The sequence below is a fragment of the Idiotropiscis lumnitzeri genome, chromosome 17 (assembly GCF_059441095.1).
Source record: "Idiotropiscis lumnitzeri isolate Australia: NSW breed Sydney's pygmy pipehorse chromosome 17, RoL_Ilum_1.0, whole genome shotgun sequence".
Taxonomy (NCBI): Eukaryota; Metazoa; Chordata; class Actinopteri; order Syngnathiformes; family Syngnathidae; genus Idiotropiscis; species Idiotropiscis lumnitzeri.
Genome location: NC_142407.1, coordinates 8,783,935 through 8,801,035, shown reverse-complemented (window position 1 = coordinate 8,801,035; position 17,101 = coordinate 8,783,935). Strand labels below are relative to the sequence as shown.

At 42.1% G+C, this 17,101-nt stretch overlaps 1 long non-coding RNA gene across 1 annotated transcript in view; it reads right to left on the bottom strand.

Annotated features, from left to right (window-relative positions):
- Nucleotides 1-6,281: 6,281 nt before the first annotated feature.
- The window catches only part of LOC148320069 (uncharacterized), a 46,306-nt gene continuing 35,486 nt past the window's right edge, over nt 6,282-17,101 (bottom strand). Inside the window, exons 4-5 of the long non-coding RNA XR_015839647.1 lie at nt 7,920-7,953; nt 6,282-7,590 (exon numbers count right to left, since the gene is read on the bottom strand). This is a non-coding gene — a long non-coding RNA (uncharacterized LOC148320069). The remainder of the gene's footprint in view (nt 7,591-7,919; nt 7,954-17,101) is intronic.

The following is a 17,101-nucleotide window of genomic DNA, read 5'->3' as shown; positions in this document are numbered from 1 at the left end:
AAAAAAAGATCTAACAGTGGCCTTAACCTATTTCACAGCATTGTACCTTTCTTTAATCCATTCAAAAACAAAACAAGTATAAAGAAATATAAATAAATAAATAAAAATAATGAAATAATGAAATAAATAAAAAAATAAAAAATAAAAATAATATATATATATATATATGATCAACAGTTTATGTTGACAAACACAATAACTTTTAGGGCCAGTACACAAATTGCAAATTGTGGAAAAGCGAGTGTTCTATAAGGAAGGGAATACTCTGAGTGTAAAGAAATTTGGTCTAAGAATGGAGCAGTCATTTTTATTGACAGAGGCAGACTGGGAACAAACTTTCATCTTTTCAAGCAGGTAAGATGAGAGCCTTATTTTAATACTCTCAAAAGGATGTTTTACAGACGGCTGGTAATTTCAAATTAAGCTTTTAACTAAGGCCCCAAGTCATCTGGCATCAAAATTTGAGTGGATTGAAACCCTCAGGCATTTTAGTGCCACGTAACAACACATGCTTATAAAAATGTGACACTTGGAGTAGTTTACTTAAGCATGCGCCATTTTCTTGAAGGTGAAAGTGACACGTGTGAAAGACAAGAGAGAGCTGGAGAAGGTAGGAGGGCCGCATGACGATCACGTTAAGTGATCTTCCTCAAGCTTCCTACGTGAGCAGCACAGGCAGTGAGATGAATCTGTCCACATTGTTCCCAAAGGACCCATCACTTCACAGTCAAGTCGCACAACTGTAAGAACAGACTGACTGAAACTGCTTTCGAATGTATATATGTATATATTATCTAAGTGGAGGTCCGTTTTTTTTTACTATAATTTCAGTGAAATTATTCCAAACATTTTTACGTCATGTCATGTGGACAAGTTTGACATGTATCTAACTAAAACATCCATCTCGGTTGTATTGGAAAGTTCTGGATGTATGTGATTTTATTTCTTGGACGCATGATTGTGGATGGTATGATAAATAACGGATTTTCAGCCTTGTTAAATTCAGATTTTGATTGACATTAATGTTAAAAATCAGGCATTCTTTCTATCTTAACATTGTCACATAGTATGTAAGAGGTGACATCGCCCTCTACTGGCGACCCTTATAACACAGCAACAGTATGTAATACGCCCACTCTTGGTATAGCACAATTTACTGGAATCATATTATTCTGAAGTAACAGTACTCTTACTTGAGTACAATTTGTGCCTACTCGATCCACCTCACAATTTGTGCCTACTCTATCTTGAGGGATGCAAAAACATGTCTTTTCTGGCGGATGAATATGACATCGTAGAAGCCCATACACAGAATTAAACAGCGCCACTCTGTGGTGATTTTAGGTATATTTCTTCACTCTGCAGAGCAACACTGATCAATAGCCACACATACTGCGCAGTTTCAGTCTTTCGATTGATAGTTTAGTTGTGAAACCGTAACACCAGCTCCATTGACTTTAATCAGGGCCGCCTTTACCTGCTTTTACCGTTAAAATGTGCCTGGAGACATTCATTATAAATTCAAATTAGTCAAATAATATTTCTGTGCGAAAGGAATGTGAGATTTTTATTTATTTATTTATTTTTTTGCTGTGTGAGTGGTAAATGTTAATTTGGGTGCCCTCGCATTTTTTTTTTACAACTAAGTTGCTGCAATGGCTGATTTTCTCACATACCACTAGATGACGCTGGTGTTCCTTTTGTAGCTGAAACAGCACCTCAGCTGCTCCCATCCCACCAAATGCACTTTTGGGAATGATGACCAGACTGAATTCAATATTGTCATTGTGGTCATCAAAATTTTATATTACTACAAATTAACATTGGTTTGAATTAATAATTAAAGAGCAAACTGTCTGTCTGTCCCTGTGAAGGACAAAGACAGGTGCACAGGACACTCCTGTGTGGAGTTCGCATTTTCTCCCCGTAGCTGTGTGGGTTTTCTCCGGGTACTCCGGTTTCCAAAAATCATGCATGCTAGACTGATTGGACACTTCACACTTAACACTTTCCCAGATGACTTCGGGCAAAAGAGTACATACACCCTGAACTCGCTGCCAGCCAGCTGCAGGGCCAAGTATGGCAAAACTACTTCAGTTTCCTCGATCTGTGGAAGCTGTGTGGCGTAATTGTAACATCTGGGTCTTTTTTGGAAACTAACGAGTGAAAATATATCAAATATATAAATATGCAGATGTTTGCTTTTGCGACTGTTTCAAAGGCTTTTTCACGGTGGGGGCTTCACATGAGCGCAGACTTTGAAGTACTCGGCTGCCGCCGGCTTCGTGTTTCTATTTTAATCAATGCCAGTGTTAAATTAGCACTATTAGATATACTACAACTTGAACGAAGCAGTGCCTGGGAACGCAAACAAGCTGCTTTTTTTTTTACCTCCTGCAAAGTCATTTTGACGATATGACGATACATTCAAATGGTCAAGTGTGTCAACTTATGTGAAATAGTAGTATGCAGTATTATTTTTAGATAACTGGAAGTTTATTGAAGTGCTGTGCCAGGCTATTTGAAAGGAGATTTTGAAAACAACACATTGGAATGTTTTCCAAGGTTCAAAGGAAACATTATGACAGTAAAAACATTTATTTGCACCAAAGCCCACAATGAATGCACGCTGTGAGACACCGAGACAATGACACCAACGCTGCGCTCATTCTCTCTCTCTCCCTCTCTCTCTCTCGCTCTCTCTCTCTCTCTCTCTCTCTCTCTCTGGCAAGCAGTGGTGCGTTGCCGAACTCATAAATACAAGCACTCAAAGAAACAGAACATGATATGTTTCTCACAAGCCCGCCACCCCCACAGCAACACACAACAATACAACAGAGCCCAGTTCATTATATTAAAACATAAATGTTTCTTCTAATCGTTAAGGTCTTCTATTTTCAATTTTTTATGGTTTCTACCAAATTTTCTTCATCAATTTAATGCTTTTAAATTACATGTACGAGTGAAGCAAAACATTTGGGATAAATAAAGGTTACACGAAAACCTACAACAAATACTAATACAAGTGTTGTTTTAGTTTTGATTTCACTGTCTTCTGTATTCAAATAAATGCTTGATATCTGAGAAGAGTGAACTGGATTTACAAGTATTTATTTGCATACATTAGTTTTTGGTTTCTTTTAAAAAATGCTTTAAACATTTACAGAAATTTAGAGTGTCCAATCAACCTACCATGCATGTTTTTGGAAAGTGAGAGGAAACCGGAGTACCCGGAGAAAACCCACACAGGCAAACTCCACACAGGAAGGCCGGAGCTGGAATCGAACCCACAACCTCTGCACTGTGAAGCCATCGTGCTATCCGGTCGTAATTTGTACATATAATCCGTAATTTAGGCGTGATTTAAGAGCACCTGCCCTTTGGAGCAATATGCTGTGATTTATACGATGCAATTAGTCGACTAATTATCGGTGACTAGTCAACTAGAAAAATAAGAATTTGGGGCTGTCCTAGTTGAGAATTGCGATTAGATAGCCGACAGACTGCGTTAGCGTTCAACATTAACCTATATTGTTCACGTGACATGCATACATACCAAAGATTGCACAAATTAAAACCTGATTGAGTGTTTGTGTGTGCGTGAGTGTGCATTTGTTTTTATTATAACCTCCACTCTCCCAACTGAACCTCCTGCCACCCCCTCGCCAGTCGCCACCCCAGGTAAAACTGTCTACAACCGGGAGCGAGTTACCCCAAATGGAAGGAAAAGATATCCTGTCACCCAGGCCCAGTCATGTCTTTTTCAAAACCTGCCTTGAAGAGAAAGGTTGGCGACAAGAACAGACTCAAGAAAGAAATGGGAGATTGGATGTTTGTTTGTTTTTTTTTAGCACTGTGGCACACCGACATGCCTTGTGGAAATGCTAGCTAGCTTTCGATGGCGGTGACTACCTTTTTTCATCAAGATGGCGCACTGCAGATTTCTAGCTGAGCACCTGCCAAACAGCTAGCAAGGCTGCGCTGTACCAGATGATTCTGCCGAGAGTCTGGACAGAGCCAGGCGACTGGATCGAAGTTTGCCGGCTAATGAGAAGGGCGCTCGTTGAGTGTCTGTCATGTTGAACTATACAACACAAAAGTATGAAAACATTCGACTGTAGATAAAAACTGTGAAATGATTATGTGCTAGTTTCTATGCCGGACAGTGTGTTGTTCCAGATAATAAATCATTAGAACAGCGTCGGATTGTTGAGAGATTTTACTGAACATACTGCTTATTGCCGTAAACATAGGAATCAACGAGGTAACTTCCCGTTCACAAACGATTCAGTGAGGCAACGTGATGGCGTTTCCCCTTCTGGAATAAGTCGGATTGAGTGAACGAATCTTTTGAACGATTGGTTTTTGTGAACAAAAAAATCTAAAAAAAAAAAAAAATCACATCCAATTAATTTGTGCATGTAGTCAACGAGTCCATTGTGAAAGAAAACTGAAAGGCAACAAAATGACGAGCAGGTGGCTGGTCCTTGACCTAATGTACTGCGTATTATCCAAATAAATTAAATCCACCATGCATGCAAAAAATGATTCGGAAAATTTGGGACATTTGGACTGAGCTCATGGACAGGAGGTGCGTTAGCTGATTTTGGCACAAAAACTTCCATCAACCTTCCCACTCGTAATGTTATTATGCGTAGAGAATTGACTCTCGGGGTTGTGTTTCAACTTACTTAACATTCTCTCTGTGTAAAAATAATTTGCCCATAAGATACGTCTTTACATTCCATTTAGCTCGGTACAAATAAACATGAGCAAATAGATTATTAATTACTCTTCCAACATATTCCTTATACTTGTGAATCGGCTATGGGCGAATTGAGAAGCCCACATTTGACGTGATTTTCCCTTTTAACTACTAACAAGCTTTAATGACATATTTTGTAGTAAGCTTCCACTTTTTTTTATAAGGTAAATAATATGTTGCTAAATAAACTACAAAGGAGTGAAATACCTCTCGGGTAGTGTAAACAATTTATATTTGACTGATTCATTTATGGCAGACAATTTCGTTTTAGGTTCATTTTTTTTACCTGACATGTTTCGGCGAGTCTTTCGCCTAAAACGAAATTGTCTGCCATAAATGAATCAGTCAAATATAAATATGAAGAAGACAAAATGAAGTTAATACAAATACAAAGTGTAAACAATTATCGTTTTATGGCATTTAAAAAAAAATAAAAAATCAAAATTTAATCAGGTGTCCCGGAAGCACCACATCAATAAAAATACTGCAGTGGAGCAACCAATCCTACATTCTATGCAAAACATTTTTGCTCTAATGTTTTTAGAGCGTCCATTTTCAATCTACTTAATTATACTCCATAAAATTAATACTAAAACGACTCCTACAATTGAATTAATGTGGCTTTGCGTTTGTCAAATATAAAAATTCAAATAAACTCTCAGTTTAGCATAAATACTTAACATGTTTTTCCGCCCCGTGTGGCATATCACTGATGATTTGATGCGTGATGCATTTTATTTGAATCTTCAAGCTCGGACACAGAAAGATCACTTGGAATGTTCCGGATTTATCACAAAAAGCTATACAATGTCGAACAATAGCTTTAACAACAATTAGTCACGGCTAGGCAAAAAGTATGTAATCCAGTTATAGTGGCTGTCACAACACACCACTCCCCAAACCCCCCCCCCCCCATGTAGATAGTTAATCTGATTTAAGGAATTATGCTGTGACGTCACCGCATTTGGTAACAGCTGCGTTTATGGCGTATCAAACTATACAGCCTCTCCCAATTACAACAGTTGGATGCCGAATGCTGCTATGACTCGCAGCAGTGGTGGCCAGACTGAGTTTTTCGAGGTTGTGATCCCACATCATGGGGTTAATGGCTCTGCGTACTGTTGAGACGAGGGAGGAGCGCCGCAGGTTTTCTAACGCTTTCTGTGACGGAACATTTGAATGCAGCGTCTGTTGTTGGAGGTGGGGAGGTGCCTGCCACTTTCCCAGCAGCCCTTGGGCCGCTGACAGGGAGATGGATGATATCTGCAGCCTGGCCGCATTGCCTCCCTCATTGCACACACACACACACACACACACAGAGAAAATATGAGTTCTTGTCTTCTATAGCTCATGCTGCCTTTGGCAACAAAGCCAATATCTTACATATCAGGGGGAATGAAAGCCTCACAAGTGAAAACAATGAGACTGTTTTGAGAGGAAATTGGTGGATTCCTGCTTTGTTTGTTTGTTTTAACGTCACATTACACGTGTACACAAAGAAAGAGAGAAAAGCGGATCTTTTTGCCAGACGTTTATTTGCAGGACAAATCGCATAACAGCAAATTTTTGCAAATCGAAATATATATAAGAAACATTTTGGAAAATACATACTTGAAGCACCACATAATGAAAACTATTTAGCATGGACTGGCCACAATGTCATAACCACTTGGACTGTCTATTAGGATGAAATCAAAAAGCAGAATAAAAATTCTACTTTTATTCTGCTAAAAACAAAAATTAATAATTTTTTTTAAATGTTTTTTTTGGCAGTGGTGTTGAACACCTCTATGTCATACTGGGAGTGGTGTCTCATTTTAGGAGGAGCTTTTTAGCATGAATTAAACACTTTTCACTATGCAAACTTTTCGTATAATACAAAAAAAAACAATTCCCGAGAGCTATCTCTTTGATGCTGAACCCTCGACACACAACTACCCTTGCAACATAAAGTGGCACCCAGTGCACATATCAACACTCTTCTTGTTTGTTATTTGGATTTATTCAATTTATTATTATCTTAATTTGATTATTCATATTTTCACTGGAGAGGGGAGCTCTCCAATAAATGCTAATGACAAAAAAGGGCATTCTGATTCTGATTTAATTTATTTGTATAGCGACACCCCAAAGCAACAAGCACGGCGAACTTTGGCTTGTGATTCTCCCTTTGCAAGAAACTTGAATTAAAAACATCGCACAGTCTAAATGAGTTAAAATTTCCCAAAACATCAGCAGAGTAAAATCTAAAAGAAAATGTTCTAACAAGGTCACAGTTAAGCTGCACAAATGTGACAACCAAGGACACCAGCAATTTAGCAAAGGTTTGCTTGCTTCTTGTTTTGCACCTTTTTGGGGACATGGCTTCTTGTTTTGCACCTTTTTGGGGACTTCACAGCTGTCGGTTAATGTAGAAAATGTGTAAAGCAAGATGTTTTTGTACTGGTCTTGTCCTCAGACAGATCGGGTGGTCACAAAATGGTGGCCAGTTCATGCACACGGGACAACGATGCATACATGACAAGAGTTGTGTAAACTGTACGTTCAGCACCGTGAACCCGTGTTTTTCCTCTCCTCCCCTCCAGTCTACCCCCTCCCCCCCTACTCGCCGCCATTGTCCTTACCTGCTACCCCGCTCTCCATTGCACTATTGATGTTTCTGCAGTTAGGCCCCCATCCAGCGGTTTTATCACCTTAGCAACAGCCACCGCATACTGATGTGCAGCTTGGGGGGTTTGGAGGCGCGGGTGGTGGTGGTGGTGAACTGTCTCCTCCACTTCACTTCAAACATGTCCACTTTCTCTTGCATCTTCCTCCTCCTCATTCTGGAAGAATGGAAAAGAAAGCAAGGCTGTTACACGCACCACAGAGGAGAGGGGGGAAAATGTACGGAGGATGGTTGCTGTCGGAGGAAGGGCGGGGGTAGGGGTGCCAAAGGGAACATCTTTCACTGTTTTAAGTGACTGCTGTGGGACAGAGCGGGGCAGAAGGTCGTCTGGTCCCCTCACGGACACCTGAACAGCTTCCAAATGAATCGGGCTTAATTATCTCATGCAGACTTCTAGTAGTCGGACTTTCATTCACTAATCTAAAGACAAGTACATCGGAAACCAAGAGGATCCGACACCGTCAGCCGCAAAGAGTTGGGTCTTACCTGTGACCACCATGAAGGACAAGCACCTTGTCTCCTGTAGATGAAAAACATAATGAAAAGAATTTAGCAAATCTGTAAAAAAAAAAAAAAAGTATCAAATATAGAAGTGCTTTACTTTGTCGTTTGCAACAAAAATGTCCCTTATTAAAAAGCAGATGTCCCTCCGAGGCCGAAGAACCTTTATTTGGATAAGCACCTTAAAGATCCCCGCCTCATGCATATGCATGAGTGTTATTCATGAGTTATGAGTTGGGTGACAAATACTTTTATAAAACAAAGTAAAAAAATGCATATGCACCATGTTTTTTTTTTTTTTTTGCTCGAGAAGGCCACAATTTATCATCAGTGCTACTGGGGGGGGGGGGGGGGTCACATAGGACAATGCACTTCCAAACCAAGTGTATGAAAAAAAATACTATTTTGATTATGGACAAAATATGTGCATAATATGTGCTCTTCATTGGTTTCATTTTTCATAATTTATTTTTCAATGCATTTATAAAAGACCAATTTTCTGAACTCCATAACAAAAGGGTTGGCCACAAACTTTTTTTCTTCTTTTTTTTTCCCGGTGCAAAAGAACTCTCTTGCATAACAATTAGCATTCAAGGCCGACACAAAACTGCTGAACAAGAAGCCAACATTAAGTACAAGAACTCATTTATTATTGAGGTACTATGATTATTCTGGCGATCATTTCGTAGCAGCAAAAAATTACGAGGCCTACTCACTTTGTAGTATAGAGCGGTATAATGAATGGCGGTGCAACTTAGACATGACTGCCATCTAGTGGGGAATGGACATATTACAACTTCATTGAGTCTGCGTATTCCCAGAATTTCTTTCAATGTTTTTTCATATTCTGGAGTTTTCACATTTTTCAAGCCCCCTCCTCCCCTTTTTCTATTCAGGTTTGTTAACCTCTTGATTTCCAGTTTTCAATTCCAGAGACACAGCTAGGTCATATCTTGTAAGAGAGTGTACAGAATGGGAGTAAAAATCATCAGAATGGATCAAAATCTTTTCATTCAGAGTACATACTTACTCTCGTCAGTGTAAAATGTGGGTTAGTTTGTTCTCATCAGATCAAAATTGAATTTAATTGTTTGGCGTACAATTAATCCACAATTTTGATTAAAGTGTACTGAATATCTCACTGTCTTCCAAGTGTAAATTGGACTGCAGTTAGACTGAGACCAAATATATATTTCTTCACAGTATAATTTTCTTCGATTAGAATAAAACGTATTCTCCTAAATCTACTGTGCACGTGTCACGTTTATTCTCACCAGTCAGAGTAAACTAAGACTAATACAACGAGTGTGTGTTCAACTGCCTACTGGACACACTTGACAACACAGTAAGAATTTTTGGGTCATGACCTCTTCCAGCTGGGACACAAAATGTCTGCTCATGCTTGTGTACTCCTAAAATTATTTTATAAACCCTATTAATTCGAAGAATTGAATTTCAACACTACATTGACAAGGAATCTGAATAAAACGAACACCATGGTGGCGAAGGGGTTAAAAGATTTCTGTCGCAACAAAGCCAAGCCAGCAATAAGGTCACATTCGAGTCTAAGTCACAGGATAGCCAACCTAGAAGACAGAGAGCAATTATCCCAGCCCGTTACAGTTCAATAAGTCCATCAAGCCACAAGCCAGATACCGCGTTTCCCTGGCAACGCCTCTCAGGTAAATCACAGATCGGGTTGTCGAAAGAAGGGGAGCTAATATGAGACGAGGGGAGGCAGCAGGGCCTGCAGGACCAAAAGGGGGGGAAATGCGCTCGCGACAAATCTGCCTTGAAAGCGTCCAGGCAGAAACAAGTGGCTTCGAAAACGCGGGGTCTTCTCCACTTAGGCTTTGTTGCTTGCCTGTCCATCACATCTTCGTGCATCGCTCAACTGTCCTTTCGCTTGACAAGCCCACTTTAAACAGCACTTACTGTAATCGCAGAACACTAATAAAGTTAATCGCTTGTCCCATCGCCCCCACCGAGGAAAAGAGACAAACTTTGCCCTGGATGCACTCGCCAACACAATTACGGGTGGCATTACGATTTATAATCTTTATTGGATTGCAAACAAAATTGAATTGGCTCCGGTGCAGATCTTAAGAGGCGGAGCTCGGAATGAAATGCACGTCGTCGTACAGGTGCGTGTGAGCGCCGTCATCATCTGTGCGTGTGTGTGTGTGCGTGTTCAGGTGACTGTCTGGCCTCCTGCCGCAGTGTCTGGAAATTCAGACACTACCCCCAAAAAAACGCCCCCCGCCTTTTTTTTCCTGCATTGCTATCAAGCATACCTGGCACCCCCCACCCCCTTTTTCTTCCTCCTCCTCCCACCCTGTTGTGATAAGAGATCCACGAGACACAAGCGGCTTCACCGAACAACAACCTGAAAAATCGATGCAAAAAAGGAGAAAACAAAAAAATAAAAAACATCCGTCTCATTCGTAGACACTTATCTCATTTCATCAGCGTGCGATAAATCAGAACAAAATGGATTAAACATTAATCTGTCCTTCTTCGTTTTATCGGGGAGCAATGTGGCAATGCATTGTGTAACACGACCGACCGCCATGGAACAATGCAGCCTCATCTCCGCCGCACACTTGGCTCCATCAGATGGAGCCTTTGGTTTAGCGACACCGATTCAAGGGCTGGAATAAGTCTTCATCCTTTTTCATATTTTTGTTTGACTCATTTAAAACTCGTAATTTGAAAAAGAAAAAAAAAAATCTAAATTCATGATTGTGATTAAACAGCAAATTAAGAATAAATTAATAACGCATCAAATGATTTGAATAACTTAACGTAGACCTGCTCTGATTTTCATATTGAATTTTAAGATGTTTAAAATGTCAAATTTTTCGCCTGCCATAAACTAGGCCTCCCTTTTGCGATATAAAGCAGCCTTTTGATATCCTGATAGGAAAATATGGTCCGTTTATTTTATTCGATATTTCCTCAATTTTGTGGAAAAGCGAATAAAACAATCTTGTATGTTTCATAAACATACTCAAAAAGTTGAAGAAGAAAATGCAAATTAACCTTTTGAGCTTGTGTCAATGGCAAATTTCCCCGCCCCCTTTCACCACCTGTGGTACGTTGCTTACACCGCACCCAAGACGTAACTGTTCAATTTGTTCAGTGAGAACTAGTTTGACTTTTCAACTAAGTTGTAATCCCCTGCGTTTTGCATTTACACACTAGCTGGGGGCTGATTTTTTATTTTATTTTTTTTTTTTTTAACAAGGTGATATTTGTCTGCAGATTTCTCCGAGCTTACTGCATTGTTACCGTTGGGGGAGCCGCTGATGATTTCATCAGAGGGCCGGGGTGCTGCCAGACTTGACTGCGTGTCAGACAGACCCTAATAAAACTGTCAGGCTGTTTTGTGGGCACCAGCTCCGCTTCGGCTGCGGCGCATCTGACTGCTCAGCACTTGTCGCACTGTGCCTGACTGTTTGGTATTCATGGCGCATGGCGTCCCTTCAGCTGTTGCTGGGGGGCTCTGTAGCACAGACACTGTCTGATCATTTGGCATCGGCGATGCTCACTATGAAACCAAATGGGAAGCGGGGACGAGGGGGGGGGGAGAAGCATTATTAGACAGCGCAAGATTGGAGACAAAGAGATTGAGAGAAGGGTATTGAAGATAGAATTGAAAAACGTGTTTGGAGCTGCATTTGTAATGTGGATTTTTAAAAAAAAAAAGGAAAAAAAAAAGGCAGTCAGCCTGAGGAGTCATCAAATCAGGTCAAGCTATAAATGACGAATTACCTCACACCTTTGAACAGCAGTGACATTTTTTTTTCCCCATTACACCTAATTTATTATAATGACATGCCTATAGTCATGTCCATAAGAGGCCGATTCAATGTTTTCATTTCCCCGTTAATATCCAACCTCATTTTCTAAGCAGGCCTTCCTGATCAAGTCATATTACGACTCCAATGTGGATTTAGAGAAATGACGACCTTGGTTTTGGCGTGTCATTGCAATGAAATGAGAAATTCGGACATTAATTGTCAAATTAAAAGAGCAAACGAACATGAGCGTTGCGTCATATTTTGTTTATGCTCGGCAGTTTTACAACCTTAATACAATTTGCTTTTTGTATTTCTATTATGTATTAAATTGTCACTCCCTTGTTGACATTATCCAGAAGTATTTTTTAATAGTACGGAAAACCGTTTTTTTTTTTTTTTTTTGTTAACAAGAAAAGTGGAAAACCATCTAAAACAAAAGCAGTGCGAACCATTTATCCCCGAACTAAACAATCGTTTCCTTCTTCTACTTCTTGGGGAAAACGCAGTGCTTGATTATGGCGAAAAGTGCAGCAGATGTCTCCGATAATATCCGAATGAAGGTGTCGGGAATACACGGGAGGAAACTGCCTGAGTCCAGATCGCAGCTATTGGCTGCGTCTTCGCATTTCGATGCTATGCTGTCAGGGTGTTATCAGCATGAGTCTGGGGCGTGGTGCTGTCCTTCCATTCTTAATCTTCTCGACATTTTACTTGCATGACAATGTTGGAAAATATTACTAACAAGGTGTATGCTCATTGGCTGGCGACCAATTCAACGTGTGGACCCCGCCTCTCACCCAAAATCAGCTGGGGCAGACTCCAGCACGTCTGCGACCCTCATGAGGATAAGCGGCCCAAAAAAAACAACAAAAAAATTTTTTTTTAAATGGACGGATGTGTATCCGTCAGATACACTCGACCACGCATGCACATTCCATTAATATGATCAAGATCCCGTTCACATTCGTTTCCATTTCTTGTGCATTTCTTTGTCAAATTTTGGCCAGCGCCTGAAAGTCGATTGTGCCCTCCGCCCGCGTCCCAAGAGCCTAACCCGTGATTTTTTATCAGGAGAGCTCACAAGTTAGGGTCTCAGGGAGCAGGTGAAGTACGACAGAGTCTACTGAGGGGATGCGGTCTGCTGCAAGTGTTTTTTTTTTAGACGTTCCTACTACGGCGACTTAAAACTAGATCGTTTCTGCGCAATCCAAAATAATTCCCTTCCAGAGAAAAATAAATAAATAAATAAATAAATAATAATGTTCTCAGCATAACTTGCCCTTGTTTCCACATGCAAAATATAACAAAGGACAAGGCAAGCATCAACAACAAAGAAACACAAACGGGTTCGATTTGCTGCCGACGACAAAATGATTTTCCTAACTGCACCAAGATCCGAGCAGAGGCTCAAAAAAAAAAAAAAAAAACACAACACATCAGCCTGACTCGGTGCAACTTGCCTTTGTGTTTGAAATATGAAAAACCCGACAGCTTTTTGTCCTCATGCATCGGCCGATTCTCAGTCTAATTTCAAGACCTGGCTGCGTCTGACAGACGGTCTGCTCACCTTGACTAATAGATGCAGAGCCTCGCAATGCAGGAGTGGAAACCCCTCAAAGTGTTTCAAAATGTGCATTTTGTTTTAAATAATCCAACATTTCTGGATCTGATCTGAAGCTGCTCAACATGACAGCAATACAAAAAAAAAAAAGAAAAATGGAGGTAAAAAAAGAAAAATAACTGGCAAGTTCAGAGCCTTCCACCTCGCCATCATGAGAGAGCATGGCACGCGATCAGTTGGCGGCAGTCAGCATCTTAGCAGCAACTAGAAAAACAAACCCGCACGACGAGCCCTGAAATAGCTGTAGTAAAACGGCAAATAGCAGGAAATATTAACAGATAAATAATGGAGACATAATATCATGTCCTTAAACAAATATGACCCCCCCCCCCCCCCACACACACACACACACACGCCGCCTCTCTTTCCACCTCATCCCATCCAGAATCCCTCCCGCCACCCGGCTCCTCCCCCTCAGAGAACAAAAAAAAAAAAAAAAAAAAAATCAAATAGATGTCTGACTGTCTCCTTTCCTCCGGGGAAGGCCAAGCAAAGTGCAGGCTTCCGGAAATGAATGCTCTGCGCCCCACAACATGTTGCCTCGCACGCCTCCGACTTTGCCTTTTTGCGATCATGGCTGAGGAAGCACCGAAGGAAAAAAAGGCATGCGGCGGGAGAAGCTACCAAGGGTAGAAAGACCGACATAGATGAGAGGGGGAGGGGGGGTGAAGCTGAGGTGTCTGTGGGAAGTGGCCGCCAGATGCAGGTCAGTGAGGTGGGAACTCCCCTTCCCCAGCGACCCCCCCCTCCCCCTCCTCCCCCCTCCCTCTGCAGCATCACTCCATGGCAGTTGTTGCATTAACCAGCTCCATCTCCGCGCCTTCACCAACACCACAACCACCGCTCCCGACATGTCATGACACTCATATGCGCTTGGCCCCACTTTCACTTTTCCTCCTCTTCCCGCCTCCTTTGGCATCCGGCACGACGACAAGCTCCCGTCACAGATTTAAAAAAAAAAAAAAAAAAAAAACACAAACAAACAAAAAAAAAAGCCAAAAACATTTGCTTCCTCCGGCTGCTCCTGCCTGCCGCCACATCCCCCCAACTGCCCCCCTCCCGCCATTTGACCTCCGCACCCCAAGCCCTAACCCTCCAACACCTCCCCCCCCCTCCACCCATACCCCCCCCCATGACACCAGGTCTGTACCTGTCTGCTCGTCTCTGCTGTCTGTTACTCCCTGTCTGCAGCTGCTTGCCCAAAGTGAGCTACTGCAGCAGGAGTCTGCAGCGACAGCCCTTGCACTTTCTCTCTCTCTCTCTCTCTTCCACACAAACGCGCACACCCTCCATCCAGCCTTTGCTGGTGAACAAGTTCCACCCTATGCTGATCAATTCCTTCTCTTTTCCAGCCCAGCTCGGAGAAACACACACTGCAGCAAAACTGTCTGCCTTCGGAAAGGGTGGGGGGGGGGTTGCGGGGGGGCGCACTTAGGGATTGCATGGTCTCGCCTTATCCATCATGCACAAACGCTATTATTAAGCAGATATAATTAAGCGCAAACTGTCATCGGAGAAAACGCGGAGAAATCAAGAGAGCGGCAGACACTAGCAGTCGGAGATGGACGCCGATGGAGCATCGAGGACAGAATAGTCGCAATGTTTTAAGACATGTTGCAGGAGATACGAATATAGAATAAATGTAAAGCTTTAATATACTAATAATATATACGCAAATTCATTTTTAATCCGAATAAAAACGTTCACTTTTGAAACGACATCTGCCCTCGACAGCTTGTCCGACTCTCAGACTTTAATTGCTTTCAATACCCTTGATAGATTTGGCTATGACCCTCCGTGACATCCTGGGGGCAGGGAGTGAGATCGGCAAATGTTATCATTGATTGATTACGCCCTTTAATAAGAATGGAAAAACAACAGCGTCTTCATGCTACTGCCACGTTACGGCCAAATGGGAAAATGGCGGACAAAGCGTAGCTCCCTTTCTTGCATTTGCCTGAAAGAAACTTCAGAAAAAGGGCAGGCCAAGTGCAGAGACGCGAACAAGTAAATCCTGCAGCCAATGTCAAAACCGGGGCCAGGTTGAAGTCTACGGGGGGATGGTTTTGCCTTCGCAGATTGGCTTGGTGATAGCGGCGGTGGCGCAGAGAGAGAGGGGGGGGGGGGGGGTTGCGAGTTGCTCTCGACTAAAGCCGGCGGGGGCCAGCAGGCGACCGTATAGGTGATCAATCAGCTCCATTACAGCAGTGACACTGCAGAGTCTGGAGCTTGGCTGCGTCCCGCCCATCACCCCTCTCAGTACACACACACACACACACATTAGCTGCTTCGCGTCGAGTCTAGACTGGAAATAGAAACCATTTGAGTGGTGAAAATGGGCCGCAAGAGCCAATAGCGTGCAGTGACAGATAAGCAATCCAGTTGCTGTTTCACACGCGCGAGACATTTTTAGATCCGTTTGAACTGCACTGAGACGGAGTATTTCAAAGCGTCCAAAAATAGGACAGCCTTGTTTTGCAATTCTTGCACCTACAATGAACCCAGATTACACAAGCAGACTCGCACGCTTATTTTTTTTGGCTTCACAATTAGTGATTCGACGAAATAAATATCGCATGTCCGCCGGGTTTAAAGACTATCAGACGATGAGCTTTTTATGAATCAGTGCAAGTGACGGCAAACGGGAGTTAAAGAGGCAAAAATAGGAGGGATGAAGGAGGTGAGCAAAGGATGATGGTGGAAGGTGCACGATGGAGGGGGGGGGAGTAGGAGACAGCGAATATGTGTTGCACAACGCCTTTCCAGCCCGCCAGCGGGACATTAATGACGATCATGTCTTGTCACACAAGCTGTCGGCCAAGTCAGCAGATCCTGCCCTTGTCCCTGCCCTTCTCCAATCAATGCCATTGATTTGCCCCCAGGGGTCAAGGGGCAAGAGCGTATCAATAGGAGAAGAGTGGCTGATGCAGCATTCAGAGAGGGGCTGAGTCCAGACAGATCGATGACACCCCCCCCGTCTGCCATTGGTGTGTTATGTTTATTCATTTGCCGTTTATGCGGTCGCATGGCGAGAATACGTCGCGTCGGGAAGAAGCGATTGAACGCTGGGCCAGGGTTTACGTAGCAGACGAGACTTTGATGAATTTTTTCTTGTATCGGGCACATTTTTTTTTTTTACTAAGGTGTCCGCAACTCTGTGACGTCGATGACTTTGAACCAATCGCTGTGAACGGTGCGCATGAAAGACACAGGCAGCAATCCAATAAAAAAACAGCCGGCTAATTCAAAGCTTGCATTATAAATCTGGCCCTCCAGATTATTTTTTTGTGGCCCTCTGAGTTCTCTTTGTGTTTATTTCCATTTAATGATGTTGCTCATGAGCTACTCAGGGGACAAATTGTTATGTGGAATCTAGCAGTAGTAAAGCGTTGTCACAGTTTGTTAAAGTACGTGAAGGTGTGTCCAACGGCATCAGGCAACGGAATTAGTTTGTTCATGCTTAATTACGTTTTTGGTTTTTCTTATGTTTGCCTAAAAAAAAAAAAGAACTTCAACTGTTGGTGCTTCATTTAAATTTCATCGAATCTGTTCCTACTTAAACACAACTTTGCATATAATGAATACCGTATTTTCTGGACTATAAGGCGCATCTGCTATATAAGCTGCAGCACCTCTCCCCAAAAATAAAAACCATATGCCGCAGTTTTCTATATTGGGAAAAAAAAAACACGTGTTGTTTACAGCATGAAAAGTGATTTCGTCCTGCGAATGCACATAAAACA